Below are 15,308 nucleotides of genomic sequence, written 5' to 3' on the forward strand. Positions count from 1 at the left end.
GAGAAAATTCTGCAAACAGCCAGGAGTAAGTGCCAAGTGACCCACAGGGGCAGATTCATCAGATTGACAGGAGACTTTTCAGCTGATACTTTTCAAGCCAGAATGGTTATCTACCTTTAACTTTCTTTTATTTTATTTTATTTTTATTTTCAGACAGAGTCTCACTTTGTTACCCTTAATAGAGGGCCATGGTGTAATAGCTCACAGCAACCTCAAACTCTTGGGTTCAAGTGATACTTTTGCCTCAGCCTCCCAAGTATCTGGGACTACAGGTGTCCACCACAATACCCAGCTATTTTTTAGAGACAAGGTCTCTCTCTGGCTCAGACTGGTCTCAAATATCTGGGCTCAGGCAGTCCACCTGCCTCAGCTGTCCAGAGTGCTAGGATTATAGGCGTGGGCCACTGTGCCCAGCCTACCTTTAACTTACTTAAACAAAACAATATTCAGCCCAGAATTCTGTATCCTGCTAAACTAACCATCAAAATGGATGGAGAAATGAAATCTTTTACTGATATGCCACAACAAGACCAGCTCTACAGGAATACTTAGACCTACCCTGCATGCTGACCATCATAAGTCACCATCAGCAAAATAAACACCCAGAAACTGAAGAACAAAACCTAGCTTCCACAATGACACAAAGGATTAAAATTACGCAACAGACTTAATGTCTTGAATTCCTCACTGAAGACACAGAGGTTGGCTGATTTGATAGGAAAGCACCAGCCATCTCTATCTGTCTCCAATAAACACACCTAACCTCAAAGGACAAAAAAAGACTCAGCATGAAGGGTTGGAAAACAGTATTTCAGGCGAATGGAAACCAGAAGAAAGGAAGGGTTGCAATCTTATTTTCAGATACAAGTTGATTCGAAGCAACTAAAGTTAAGAAAGACAAATATGGTCACTTCATACTGGCCAAGGGAACAGTACAACAAGAGGTTATTTCAATTCTAACTATTTATGCACCCAACTTAAATGCTCCCAAAATTATGAAACAAACTTTAATTGGTATGAGCAATATGGTATTCTATGACACCATAATATTATGGTTCTCGACCTTCTTAATGCTGCAACCCTTTAATACAGTTCTTGTGGGTCACAATCCAGAGGTTGAGAACTGCTGCCATAATAGCTGGGGATGTTAACATCCCTCTGACAGAGCAGGACAGATCCTCTAAACAGAAACTAAAGAAAGATACAAGGGACTCAAATGTGACCCTAGAACAATTTGGCTTCTGTATAGACATATACAGAACATACCGTCCCAAAGTTAAGGAATATATGTTCTTCTCATCAGCCCATGGAACATAATCCTAAATACATCATATCCTAGGAAACCAATCAAACCGCAACAAAATTAGGAGAATTGAAATTATATCTTATATCTTCTCAGACCACAAGGCAAAAAAGGTAAATAAATAGGTTCCAAAAAAAAAAAAAAAATAGGTTCAACTTTAACATAAAGTTGTGTCATCCCTGCACAAAGGCATGAAAAATAAACAACCTTATGCTGAATGAGAGTTGGGTCAAGGAGGAAATTATTAAATTCCTTAAACTTAAAAAGCAATGGGCTTGGCACCTGTAGCTCAAGCAGCTAAGACGCCAGCCACATACAACAGAACTGGCAGGTTTGAATCCAGCCTGGACCTGCCAAACAGTAATGACAACTACAACCAAAAAATGGCTGGGTTTTATGGTGAGCGTCTTTAGTCCCAGCTACTTGGGAGGCTTAGGCAAGAGAATTGCTTAAGCCCAGGAGTTGAAGGTTGCTATGAGCTGTGACGCCACTGCACTCTACCCAGGGTGACAGCTTGAGGCTCTGTCTCAAAAAAAAAAAAAAAAAAACCATACAAACAATAAAGCCACAGCTACCAAAACCTGTCAGATAGGGCGGCGCCTGTGGCTCAGTTGGTAGGGTGCTGGCCCCATATACCGAGGGTGACGGGTTCGAACCTGGCCCCAGCCAAACTGCAACCAAAAAATAGCCGGGCGTTGTGGCGGGCGCCTGTAGTCCCAGCTACTCAGGAGGCTGAGGCAAGAGAATCGCTTAAGCCCAGGAGTTGGAGGTTGCTGTGAGCTGTGTGAGACCACGGCACTCTACCAAGGGCCATAAAGTGAGACTCTGTCTCTACAAAAAAAAAAAAAAAAACCTGTCAGATACTGCAAAAGCAGACCAAAGACAGAAATTTATTGCAGTAGACACATACATTTGAAAAACAGAAAGCGAGCACATCAAAAATCCAGAATCAGCTCAAGGAAATGAAAAAAGAAGAGCAATCCAATCCCAAATCTAACATAAGATAAGAAATAACCAAAATTATGTCAGAAATAAAGGAAATTGTTTTTTTTGTTTGTTTGTTTTTTTGTGGGTAGTCTTTTTTTTTTAGAGACAGAGTCTCACTTTATCACCCTTGGTAGAGTGCTGGGGCATCACAGCTCACAGCAACCTCCAACTCCTGGGCTTAGGCGATTCTCCTGCCTTAGCCACGGGAGTAATGGACTACAGGCACCTGCCACAATGCCCGGCTATTTTTTTGTTGCAGTTTGGCTGGGGCTGGGTTTGAACCCACCACTCTTGATATATGAGACCAGCACCCTACTCACTGAGCCACAGGCACCACCCAGAAATAAATGAAATTGAAAACAAAAGAATCATTCAGAACATTAATAAAACAAAAAATTGGTTCTTCTAAAAGATGAACAAAATTGATAAACCTTTGGCCACATTAATTATAAAGAGAAAAGGAAAATTTTTTTTTTTTTTTGTAGAGACAGAGTCTCACTGTACCTCCCTCAGGTAGAGTGCTGTGGTGTCACACAGCTCACAGCAACCTCTAACTCTTGGGCTTACGCGATTCTCTTGCCTCAGCCTCCCGAGCAGCCGGGACTACAGGCGCCCACCACAATGCCCGGCTATTTTTTTGTTGTTGTTGCAGTTTGGCTGGGGCTGGGTTTGAACCCGCCACCCTCGGCATATGGGGCCGGCGCCCTATTCACTGAGCCACAGGCACCACCCAAGAAAAGGAAAATTTCTAACAACCTCAATGAGAAATGAAAAAGGGGTAATAATAACAGATAACACAGAAATACAACAGATTATCTCTGACTACTACAAGAATCTCTACGCCCAAAAAAATTGACAATGTGGAGGAAATGGACCAATACCTGGAACCATACCATCTCTCTAGACTTAACCAGGAAGAAATAGATCTCTTGAACAGACCAATATCAAGCACTGGTATCAAAGCACCCAGGCCTGCTAAACAAACAAACAAAAAAACAGCCAGGCATTGTGTCAGGTGCTTATAGTCTGAGCTACTAGGGAGGCTGAGGCAAGAGAATCTCTTGGGCCTAAGAGTTTGAGGTTGCTATGAGGTCTGATGCCACAGCACTCTATCAAGGGTGACAAAGTAAGGCTCTGTCTGAATAAAATAAATAAATAAATGAAAAAGTATTTGATAAAATTCAGCATTCTTTTCTAACAAAAACACTTAGGAATACAGGCATAGGTGGCACATTTCTTAAACTAATTGAAGCCATCTACAACAAACCCACTGAATGGAGTAAAATCGAAAGCCTTCCCATTTAGAACTGGAACCAGACAAGGCTGTCAACTATTGCCACTACTATTCAACACAGTTCTGGCAGTTCTGGCCAATGCAATCAGGCAAGAGAAGGATATAAAGGGCATCCAAGTGGGGCAGAGGAGGTCAAACTCTTGCTCTTTGCTGATGAGATGATCTTATACTTAGAAAACCCCAGAGACTTGGGCGGCACCTGTGGCTCAGTGAGTAGGGCACCAGCCCCATATACCGAAGGCCCCGGCCCCGGCCAAACTGCAACAAAAAAAATAGCCGGGCGTTGTGGTAGGCGCCTGTAGTCCCAGCTACTCAGGAGGCTGAGGCAAGAGAATCGCCTAAGCCCAGGAGCTGGAGGTTACTGTGAGCTGTGATGCCACAGCCCTCTACCAAGGGCGACAAACTAAGACTCTTGTCTCTAAAAAAAGAAAACTCCAGAGACTCAACCATAAGACTCCCAGAAGTGATCAAGAAATATAATAATGTCTTAGGTTATAAAATAAATGTCCACAAATCAGTAGCCGTTGTATGTGACAATAACAGCCAAGTTGACAATATCTGCCTTCCTGGGCCTCCCAAAGTGTTAGGTTTACGGGCATGAGACACTGAGCCTAGCCCCAGCAGGATTTTGTTAAAAAAAGAGATTAACAAACTGATTTTAAAATCTGTGTGGAAATATAAAGGACCTAAAATAGCCAAAACTACTTTAGAAAAGAACCAAGTGAAGAACCAACACTATCTCATTTCAAGATTTCCTGTATACCTAAAGCTATCAAGACAGACTGGTTTTGACATCAAGATAAACAAATAAGGGCCAGGTGCGTTGCCTAATTCCTGTAGCACTTTGGGAGGCCATGGTTGGAGGATCCCTTGAGCCCACGAGTATGAGACCAGCCTGAGCAAGAGCAAGACCTCATCTCTACAAAAAATAGAAAAAAATCTGGGTGTGGTGGTGTACCTACAAATGGAACCCCTGTAGTTCCAGCTACTTAGGAGGCTGAGGCAGGAAGATTCCTTGAAACCAGGAGTTTGTGATGATGCTACTGTGCTCCAGCCTGGGCAACAGAATGAGACTTCATCTCAAAAAGAACCAAAAGATAAACAGATAGATAAATGGAAGAGTATAGAATCTAGAAGAAGATTTACGTGTATACAAAGTTGCAAAGGCAATTCAGTGAAGGAATACTCATTATTATTATTATTTTTTTTTGAGACAGCCTCAGTCTGTCACCTTGGGGTTGAATGCCATTGTGCCATCATAGCTCCCAGCAACCTAAATATCTTGTGCTCAGGTGATCCTACTAGCTTTCCAAGTAGTTGGGACTTACACGCACCACCACAATGCCCAGCTAATTTTTTTTTTCTATTTTAGTAGAGACAGGATTTCACTCTTGGTTAAGCTAGTCTTGAACTCCTAAACTCAAGAAAGTTTCCCGCCTGTCTCCCAGAATGGAAGGATTACCAGAGTCAGCCACTGAATCCTGCCCCATTATACTTTATTTTTTTGCATATATTTACAAGACAAATACTAATTTATTTTCGAGGTATATATTCTTTTAATAAATTGGAAAAGTCGGGTGGCACCTCTGGCTCAGTGGGTAGGGCACCAGCCCCATATACCGAGGGTGGCAGGATTGAACTCGGCCCAGGCCAAACTGCAACAAGAACAAAACAAAAAATAGCTGGGCATTATGACGGGCACCTGTGGTCCCAGCTACTCAAGGCAAGAGAATTGCCTGAGCCCAGGAGTTGGAGGTTGCTGTGAGTTGTGACGCCACCGACTCTACTGAGGGTGATAAGGTGAGACTCTGTCTCTAAAAAAAAAAATTATAATAATAATAATTTGGGAAATTTAACTAGCATAAGACAGCAATTTTTTTTTTTTTTTTTTAGACAGAGCCTCAAGCTGTCGCCCTGGGTAGTAGAGTGCTGTGGCATCACAGCTCACAACAACTTCCAACTCCTGGGCCCAAGCAATTCTCTTGCCTCAGCCTCCCAAGTAGCTGGGAATAAAGGCGCCTGCCACAGTGTCTGGACATTTTTTGGTTGTAGTTGTCATTGCTGTTTGGCAGGCCCAGACTGGATTCGAACCTGCCAGCTCTGTTGTGTGTGGCTGGTGCCTTAGCAACTCGAGCTACAGACACCAAGCCATAAGACAACAATTTAATGTAAAGCCTCTATATTTGTGATTAAGGAAAATTGAACTGTTTGAGGGATAGGGAATCCTAGGAGAAATACAAACAGGCATGATGATCCGAACTTACAAGCGGAATGTGAAGCAGCTTAGTCCACATTGCACTGCTATTACAACATATTTAAAAAAATATGGAGGCTCGGCACCTGTGGCTCAAGTGGCTAAGGTGCCAGCCACACATTCCAGAGCTAGTGGGTTTGAATCCAGCCCAAGCCAACCAAACAACAATCATGGTTGCAACCAAAAAATAGCCAGGCATTGTGGCGGGTGCCTGTAATCCCAGCTACTTGGGAGGCGGAGGCAGGAGAATTGCTTGAGCCCAGAAGTTGGAGGTTGCTGTGAGCTGGGATGCCACAGTACCCTACCCAGGGTGACAGCTTGAGGCTCTGTCTCAAAAAGAAAAAAATATATGGAACACTTCATGAATTTGTGGGTCACCCTTGAGCAGGGCCATGCTAATCTTCTCTGTATTGTTCCAATTTTAGTATACGTGCTGCCAAAGCAAGCATCCCATTATATTTTTTGTTTTGTTTTGTTTTGAGACAGAGCCTCAAGCTATCACCCTGGGTAGAGTGCCGTGGCATCACATCTCACAGCAACCTCCAACTTCTGGACTCAAATGATTCTCCTGCCTCAGCCTCCCAAGTAGCTGGGACTACAGGCACCCGCCACAACGCCCGGCTATTTTTCATTGCAGCCATCATTGTTGTTTGGCAGGCCCAGGCTGGATCCAAACCCACCATCTCAGGTGTATGTGGCTGGAGCCTTAGCCACTTGAGCCACAGGTGCTAAGCCTGATATAACAATTTGATTGCTTTCTGGTTATGCTTGGCTCTTATGGTATGATTTCTGCTCCAGACTGGAATCAGTGATTTCTTCAAAGACTTCTGAAACCTTTTAGTGGGAAATGATATTTAGCAACCACTATGTGGGCACTATTAGGGTGGTTGTGGGAAGTGAAAAGAATTCCTCTAGGCTCAGCGCCTATAGCTCAGCAGCTAGGGCGCCAGCCATATACATCAGAGCTGGCGGGTTCAAACCCAGCCAAGACCTGCCAGACAACAATGACAACTACAACAAAAAATAGCCAGGCATTGTGGTGGGCGCCTGTAGTACCAGCTACTTGGGAGGCTAAGGCAATAGAATCGCTTAAGCCCAAGGGTTTGAGGTTGCTGTGAGTTGTGATGCCATAGCACTCTACCCAGGGTGACATAGTGAGACTCTGTCTCAAAAAAAAAGAAAAAAAGAATTCCTCTAGACAAAGTTAGGATATAAGTATAAATTTTATCTTCATAGAAGGAAATAGGGAATTAAAGAGTGAAAGAGTGGGAAAAGTAGTGTCGGGCTCACTCCTGTAATCCCAGCACTCTGGGAGGCTGAGGCACGTGGATTGCCTCAGCTCACAGGTTCAAGAACAGCCTATGGCAGAGTGAGACCTCACCTCTAAAAATAGCTGGGTGTTGTGGCAGGTGCCTGTAGTCCCAACTACTTGGGAGTCTGAGGCAAGAGAATTACTTGAGCCCAAGAGTTAGAGGTTGCTATGAGCTATGACGCCACAACTCTCTACCAAGGGTAACAAAGTGAGACTCAGAAAGAAAGGAAGGGTGGGCGGAAGGAAGGAAGGAAAGAAAGAAAGAAATGTAACTGCAGTCAAATTCACAGTGTACTTTGAATGTTGTATCTGCTTTTCCTCTAGCAGGATGATGAGCAGCTGTCTTTGCTGTTAGAGACAGACTTTTCACAAGTGTTTCTTTTTCTTTTCTTTTTTTTTGAGACAGAGTCTGACTTTGTAGATCCCTGCAGAGTGCCATGGCGTAATAGCTCACAGCAACCCCAAACTCCAGAGCTCAAGCAATTCTCTTGCCTCAGCCTCCCAAGTAGCACCCGCCACAACGCCCAGCTAATTTTTGGTTGTAGTTGTCATTGTTGTTTGGCAGGCCCAGGTTGGATTCGAACCTGCCAACCCGGGTGTACGTGGCTGGTGCCCTAGCTGCTGAGCTACAGGCAATGGCTAGGTATTGCAATTTTAATACAGTTTTAATACCTGGAACTCCCATTTGAATGTACTGATAAGGTTTGTTATGGATCTTCCATAAGTTACTTCCCATTTGAACGTACTGATAAGGTTTCTAATGGGGCTTTGTTAGGCTTAGTGGGCCTACTAAGACAGAAATGTGTCAGGCTTAGGCTATAATGGAAAAATACCAGTTAACTCCTGGCAAATTTCTGGACTGCAAGCTTTCAAAAAAAAAAAAAATGAAGTAAGTCTAGTTCACTCCCAAGATAGATAGGAAAGTACTAATTAATTTCTTGCTTCTAGTACACTCCAAATTTCTTGCTTGGCTAACTCCCTGGGAAACAGACCAGGAGGTACCAACTGTTCCCAGACTGACTTTTAAACAATACCAGGTGGGGAAAGTACTGAGACTAAGATGTATATGGTAAAATAGTAAAACAAAAATGTATGGCTAACTAACCGCAAAATTCTGCTTTTGTACAATGCTTGCTTGCTACTCTACCCGGATACACCTGGTGTAATAGCTCACAGCAACCAGGATGCTGACCAAGCCTTAAAAACCCGATCCCTGGGAGGCACCTGTGGCTCAAGGAGTAGGGTGCCGGTCTCATATGCCAGAGGTGGCGGGTTCTAAACCTAGCCCTGGCCAAAAACCAAAAAAAAAAAAAAAAAAAAACCGATCCCTTAAGCCAGTGGTTCTCAACCTTCTTTTTTTTTTTTTTTGGTAGAGACAGAGTCTCACTGTACCGCCCTCGGGTAGAGTGCCGTGGCGTCACACGGCTCACAGCAACCTCTAACTCTTGGGCTTAAGCAATTCTCTTGCCTCAGCCTCCCAAGCAGCTGGGACTACAGGAGTTTTTTTTTTTTTTTTTGTAGAGACAGAGTCTCACTTATGGCCCTCGGTAGAGTGCCATGGCATCACACAGCTCACAGCAACCTCCAACTCCTGGGCTTAAGCGATTCTCTTGCCTCAGCCTCCCGAGTAGCTGGGACTACAGGCGCCGGCCACAATGCCCAGCTATTTTTTGGTTGCAGTTTGGCCGGGGCCGGGTTTGAACCCGCCACCCTCGGTATATGGGGCTGGCACCTTACCGACTGAGCCACAGGCGCCACCCAGTTCTCAACCTTCTTGATGCTGCAACCCTTTAATACAGTTCCTCATGGGATCAAGACGCACAGAGGGTCGTGACCCACAGGTTGAGAACAACTGCCTTAAGCACTTGGGACAGCTCTCAGTAATCCCATGTTGGGACAGAGGCAGTCGCTGGCTGGCTCTTCAATAAAAGACTCCTCTTTCAATTTGACTTGTCTGGGCTCGGCGCCTGTGGCTCAAGTGGGTAAGGTGCCAGCCACTTACACCTGAGCTGGCGGGTTCCAAACCAGCCCAGGCCCACCAAACAACAATGATGACTGCAACCAAAAAAAGTAGCCAGGTGTTGTGCTGGGCGCCTGTAGTCTCAGCTACCTGGGAGGCAGAGGCAGGAGAATGGCTTGAGTCCAGGAGTTAGAGGTTGCTGTGAGCTGTGATGCCATGGCACTCTACCCAGGGCGACAGCTTGAGGCTCTGTCTCAAAAAAATAATTTGTTCTTTTCATTCTTAGAACATAACCTATAGGGAATATATAGACATTACTATTGAATATTCACTTATATTTGTTATTTTGTAGTTGCACCACTAACTTCACATACAGTGTCATAGTCCAGGTTATACAAAAAATATAGACTGACTTAAAAGCTTATATATTTATCCTTTCTTGGTGAGTGCAACCCCAGGGAATCAGGACTGAGGGGACAGGCAAGTGAGGCAGCAGAAGGGGAAGGCAGGAACAAGGCGCTAACCACCTACTGCCTGCTACCAAGTACACTGGTCAATCCCATAAGCTCGTCCTCAGAGAGACCATTTAAGCTGCTGCATCTCATTGATACAGGATTCCACCACGCAGGGCTGGACAGGAACCCTCCCATTCTCTAGGCCCAGGTGAGCTCAGAAATCTAGGCCCCTGTTTCCAGGCACAAACAGGATGCCTTTTTCAGGACACACCCTCTGGGCTCTAATAAGATCAATAACAAAGCAGCCTGTGATGGTTTTTGGGTGGTTCCACCTTGAGTAGGGAGCACACACCCTAATCCCTTCTCGGAGAAAAAAACTGTAAGGATCTGATAACTTTGCCCTAGTGTTAGAAGAAATACATTCATTTATTTGTTAATGCATTCATTAACTTTGAAAAGCTGTTTTTCCTACCAAGTGACCTACCAAGTCCTGGCCATGTGTAATTCTCAAGACCTAATGCCCTTAGATAAAGAGCCTGCGTAGACTCCCCAGTTAGTTCCCCCCCCCCATCAGAAGCTTTGGTGCTTTTTACTTCTTTTGTATTCCTTTCTAATAAAATCCTATCTTACCTCTAATCTGTGGTCTGTGGGTTCATTCTTCGAATCCCAAGACCAGGGACCTACTGAAGAAGAAATTCTGTATCCTCAAGGCAGCTCATCACTAAGCAGAAAATGAAAATATTTCCCGCATCTCTTATTGGTTAAGCGTTTACCCCGGGGACATTATTTCCTCTGCACTTCAGAGTTAGAGAAGTATAGGCACTGTGCAGGTCCATAGTGTCTCACGCTTTGGTAGCAATCAGAAAGCTCTAGGGTAGGAGGCAGGAGGCCTGTGGTGCATGCATAAGGTGAGAGGCTGTTGTATTGAGTCTGTGTAAGTTAGTCACCATTGTGATAGCTGAGCCAGATGCATCCAAGTAAAGTTGGTCACCACAGAATTGGCTGGGGTTGAAACAAGAGACCAAAGGCCACAGAAAGACTGCAAAGATCTAAGGAGGAAACTAAGAGATGTTAGATAGATTACCTCCCTTGTGGTGCTCCATGTTACTCCCTCCCTCCTATTATATCTAGTCCCATACTATAATAAGGGTCCTGCTCTATTGTGGGAACAGAATGCCCTCCCTTCTAAAGTCCAGTCATTCACAAAAATTCCCTTTAATGCAGCAGTCAGCCACAATCTCTCTAAAGACTTAAAGCCAGTGAGATAGTGAGACAAACCACAGTTCTGAGCAGCAGCAACTGGTCCCAAGCCTGTATTGAAAATCGTATCATCCCTTCTCTCAATTAGTCATTCTAGATTTCCCTCATGTTTGGCTAATGCAAGGCCTGATTTCCTGTGAGGTGATACAGACTTTTACTTCTGAAGGCTCTAGGCCAATGGTTCTCAACCTTCCTAATGCTGCGATGTATTTTCAGTTACAAAGGGGTTGAGACCCACAGGTTGAGAACCGCTGCTATAGGCTTTTAGTTACCTTGCCATTGTCAGGTTGTGGTTGTTCCAATTACTGATTTTCTGTTATTACCGGGTATGGAAATGCCAAGAGATGTCCAGTGAATCCCCTGGGAGCCAGATATATCCCTTCTGACGCCATGGTGTGTTAACAGCAATCCTATCAGAGGGAATACCTTGCTGGAATGGTAGCTCTTTCGCCTGCAGGTTCATGGCACAAGGAGCGCAAAGTGTTCAGACAGTAATTGCAGCAGACAGTTCAATGGAACCCACACTATGTCACTGGGAAACATGCCCTCCCCCAACCAGGTAGAGGCTAATGTTATAGAAACAATTTATTTATTTATTTATTTTTTCGTAGAGACAGAGTCTCACTTTATGGCCCTCGGTAGAGTGCCGTGGCCTCACACAGCTCACAGCAACCTCCAACTCCTGGGCTTAAGCGATTCTCTTGCCTCAGCCTCCCGAGTAGCTGGGACTACAGGCGCCCGCCACAACGCCCGGCTATTTTTTGGTTGCAGTTCAGCTGGGGCCGGGTTTGAACCCGCCACCCTCGGCATATGGGGCCAGCGCCAGGCGCTGCCCTATAGAAACAATTTAAATAAAAGTGGGTTATTTGAACCATCTGTAAATAGGTCTTTTGATTTTCCTCCCTTCTCCATTCTGCCAACTGAGGTGTTGTTTGAACTCACAGTTCAAACTGTGAATAATGCAATTTTTTATGAATAGAACTTAAAAGAGCAACGAAACATCTCTGCCCTAAAGTCACCTGTTATAAGCATTTCTTACTCTATCACCCGTTGTAGTGGTCCTTCTTTTATCTCCTGATTTGAGATGCTCTAATAAAGCTCATTGTTTAGTATACCACAGGCAGTAGCTTTATTCCCCAGTTTAGTTCTCCTGGCTTTACTCCCCTAAGTCCATCTACATTTGTGAGGCCTCTATCTAAGGCTCTAGCCTGCGCCAATTATCAATATTTACAGAACTTGTATTCTGGGCGTAGTGCTATTCTAGGCCCTGGGGATTCAGTGGCAGCCAAAGCCAATGTTGTCTCTGTGATCCTCATAAAACCCAGAGTGGAGAGAGAAATAATAAACAGGTAAACAAGGCAATGTTTTCTAATGATACATGTTTTTTGCTGTTGTTGTTTGAGGAAAGGCTTTGTTGTTGTTGGTGGTGGTGGTGTTGTTGTTGAGGAAAGGCTTTGCCATTGCGATAGCCCTTCTCAGGAGTTAGTTATTACTATAGATCCCATTCATCATGTGTTTGTTACTGTCTACTACTAAGTCATTGTGGGGGTGACCTTGCCTCAGGAATCTCCCTAACAGAAACCCAACCACAGTAGTAGGTAGGAGTGACAAGAGACCTAGAGGTTATGTGGTTGACAATAGACTGTCTCAGTATTACTGAGCTCCCTATCTCATCTCTCACCTGGACCACTACAGTTACTACCTACCTCATCTCTGTGATTTTAATCTTGTCCCTCTCTAGGGCAGTCTCAGCTGCCAGAAAAATCTTTCTTTTTTTTTAGAGACAGAGTTTCACTTTGTCACCCTCAGTAGAGTGCTGTGACGTCACAGCTCACAGCAACCTCCAGCTCTTGGGCTTAGTTAATTCTCTTGCCTCAGCCTCCTGAGTAGCTGGGACTACAGGCACCTGCCTCAACGTCCACCTATCTTTTTTTTTTGAGACAGAGTCTCACTTTATCGCCCTTAGAGAGTGCCGTGGCCTCACTGCAGGCGCTCACTAGAACTCCTGGCTATTTTTTTGTTGTTGCTGCAGTCTGGCCGGGGCTGGGTTCAAACCTGCCACCCTCAGTATTTGGGGCCAGCACCCTACCCACTGAGCCATAGGCGCCACCCGTTTTTTTTTTTTTTTGAAACCAAGTCTTACTTTGTTGCCCTCAGTAGAGTGCCATATTGTCATAGCTCACAGAAACCTCTAACTCTTGGGCTCAAGTGATTCTCTTTTTTTTTTTTTGCAGTTTTGGCCAGGGCCAGGCTTGAACCCACCACTCCAGTATATGGGGCTGGCGTCCTACTCCTTGAGCCACAGGCGCCATCCTCAAGCAATTCTCTTGCCTCAGCCTCCTAAGTAGCTGGGACTACAGGCAATGCCAAAGCACCCAGCTATTTTTAGAGACGGGGTCTTGCTTCTTGCTCAGGTTGATGAGCCTGTGAGCTCAGGCAATCCACCTGCCTTGACCTCCCAGAGTGCTAGGATTACAGCATGAACCACCAAGCTGGGCTTCTAGAAAATATATATATATATATTTTGAGACAGAGTCTCATATTGTCACTCTCGGTAGAGTGCTGTGGCATAACAGCTCACAACAACCTCCAACTCTTGGGCTTAGGCAATTCTCTTGCCTCAGGCTCCCGAGTAGCTGGGACTACAGGCACCTGACACAATGCCCGGGTATTTTTGTTGCAGTTGTCACTGCTGTTTTAGCTGGCCGGGATGGGGTTTGAACCCACCACACTCGGTATATGGGGCTGGTGCCCCACCCACTGAGCCAAAGACGCCGCCAACTTTCTAAAGTAAAACTTTGAGCCAAGTGCGCTGGCTCATGCCTGTAATCCCCGCACTGTAGGAGGCCGAGGTGGGTGGATTGCTCTGGAGTTCAAGACTAGCATAAGCTAGAGAAAGACCCGTCTCTAAAAATAGCTGGGTGTTGTGTTGGGCACCAGTACTCCCAGCTACTCAGAAGACTCAGGCAAGAGAATCACTTGAGCCCAAGAGTCTGAGGTTGCTATGAGCTATGATACCACAGCTCTCTACCAGGGACAACAAAGTGAGGCTGTCTCAAAAAGCAAAACAAGGCTCGGCGCCTGGGCTCAAGCGTCTAAGGCACCAGCCATGTATACCTGAGCTGGTGGGTTCGAATCCAGCCGGGCCCAGCAGACAACGACAGCAGCAACCAAAAAAAAAACAAAAAATAGCTGGGCGTTGTAGATGGTGCCTGTAGTCCCAGCTACTTGGGAGGCGGAGGCAAGAGAATTGCTTGAGCCCAGGAATTGGAGGTTGCTGTGAGCTGTGATGCCACCGGACTCTACACAGGGCAATAGCTTGAGGCTCTGTCTCAAAAAAATAAATAAATCGGCTCGGTGCCAGCCACAAACACCTGAGCTGGCGGGTTCCAATCCAGTCTGGGCCCGCCAAACAACAATGATGGCTGCAAAAATAGCTGGGTGTTGTGGCGGGCGCCTGTAGTCCCAGCTACTTGGAGCTAGAGGCAGGAGAATCACTTGAGCCCAGGAGTTGGAGGTTGCTGTGAGCTGTGATGCCATGGCACTCTACCCAGAGCAATAGGTTGAGGCTCTGTCTCAAAACATAAATAAATAGCAAAACAAAAGTAAAACTTTGCCTCCAAACCTAACTTGTTGCATCAATCTGAATACTCTTATCAGAAGCCTGAGGATCTATAATATACTACTGGGTACAGGTATTACCTTTCTCACTCTTTCTCTTACTCTTTGAGTGAATCTAGTTGAGTCACCTTAATTCCTATTGGCCCCTCTTAATCTATAATGTACAATTTGATGGGGCAGGAGACCAAAAAAAAGCAAACAAACAAAAACCGTTGCTGGCATCTTAATGGTCTGCTTTACTCAGCAATCAAGATGTCATGTTCCTAACCGATAGAAAACATCTTATGTTCCAGCTACTTAGAAATTGAGGAATTGTTCTAGAATTTTCATGACTCAGCAGGACAGAATGTGTCACTTGTCAAGAACAAAATGGCAAGGCATCAGCAAAACCTCTCTACTAAGATTACAGAAACGTTCATCCATTAGGTTCTTTTTTTTTTTTTTTAAGAGACAGAGTCTTACTTTATCGCCCTCAGTAGAGTGCTATGGCATCACACAGCTCACAGCAACCTCCAACTTCTGGGATTAGGCGATTCTCCTGCCTCAGCCTCTAGAGTAGCTGAGACTACAGGCACCTGCCACAACGCCCGGCTTTTTTTTTTGTTGCAGTTTGGCTGGGGCTGGGTTTGAACCCACCACCCTCGGTATATGGGGCCAGCGCCCTACTCACTGAGCCACAGGCGCCACCCATCCATTAGGTTCTTTAAGATAGCTCTCAGTCACAAGTCCCAGTTGCCACAGGGAGAAAACTGGGACTCAAAAACTTATCACACACATACACAAAAAATCCTTCTAGAGAAGTGATGAAATCCCTTCAATTTTCCATTAAACCGTGTTTAGAGGGCAAGAACTGTGTCCTTTT

General features: G+C 45.0%; 1 non-coding gene across 1 annotated transcript; it reads right to left on the minus strand.

The window, feature by feature from the left end:
* Positions 1 to 6,181: 6,181 nt before the first annotated feature.
* On the minus strand, positions 6,182 to 6,283 carry LOC128569367 (U6 spliceosomal RNA). Its single transcript, XR_008375331.1, has one exon. It is a non-coding gene; the product is annotated as a U6 spliceosomal RNA (small nuclear RNA).
* Positions 6,284 to 15,308: the final 9,025 nt, after the last annotated feature.

Source organism: Nycticebus coucang, chromosome 17 (assembly GCF_027406575.1).
Source record: "Nycticebus coucang isolate mNycCou1 chromosome 17, mNycCou1.pri, whole genome shotgun sequence".
Taxonomy (NCBI): domain Eukaryota; kingdom Metazoa; phylum Chordata; class Mammalia; order Primates; family Lorisidae; genus Nycticebus; species Nycticebus coucang.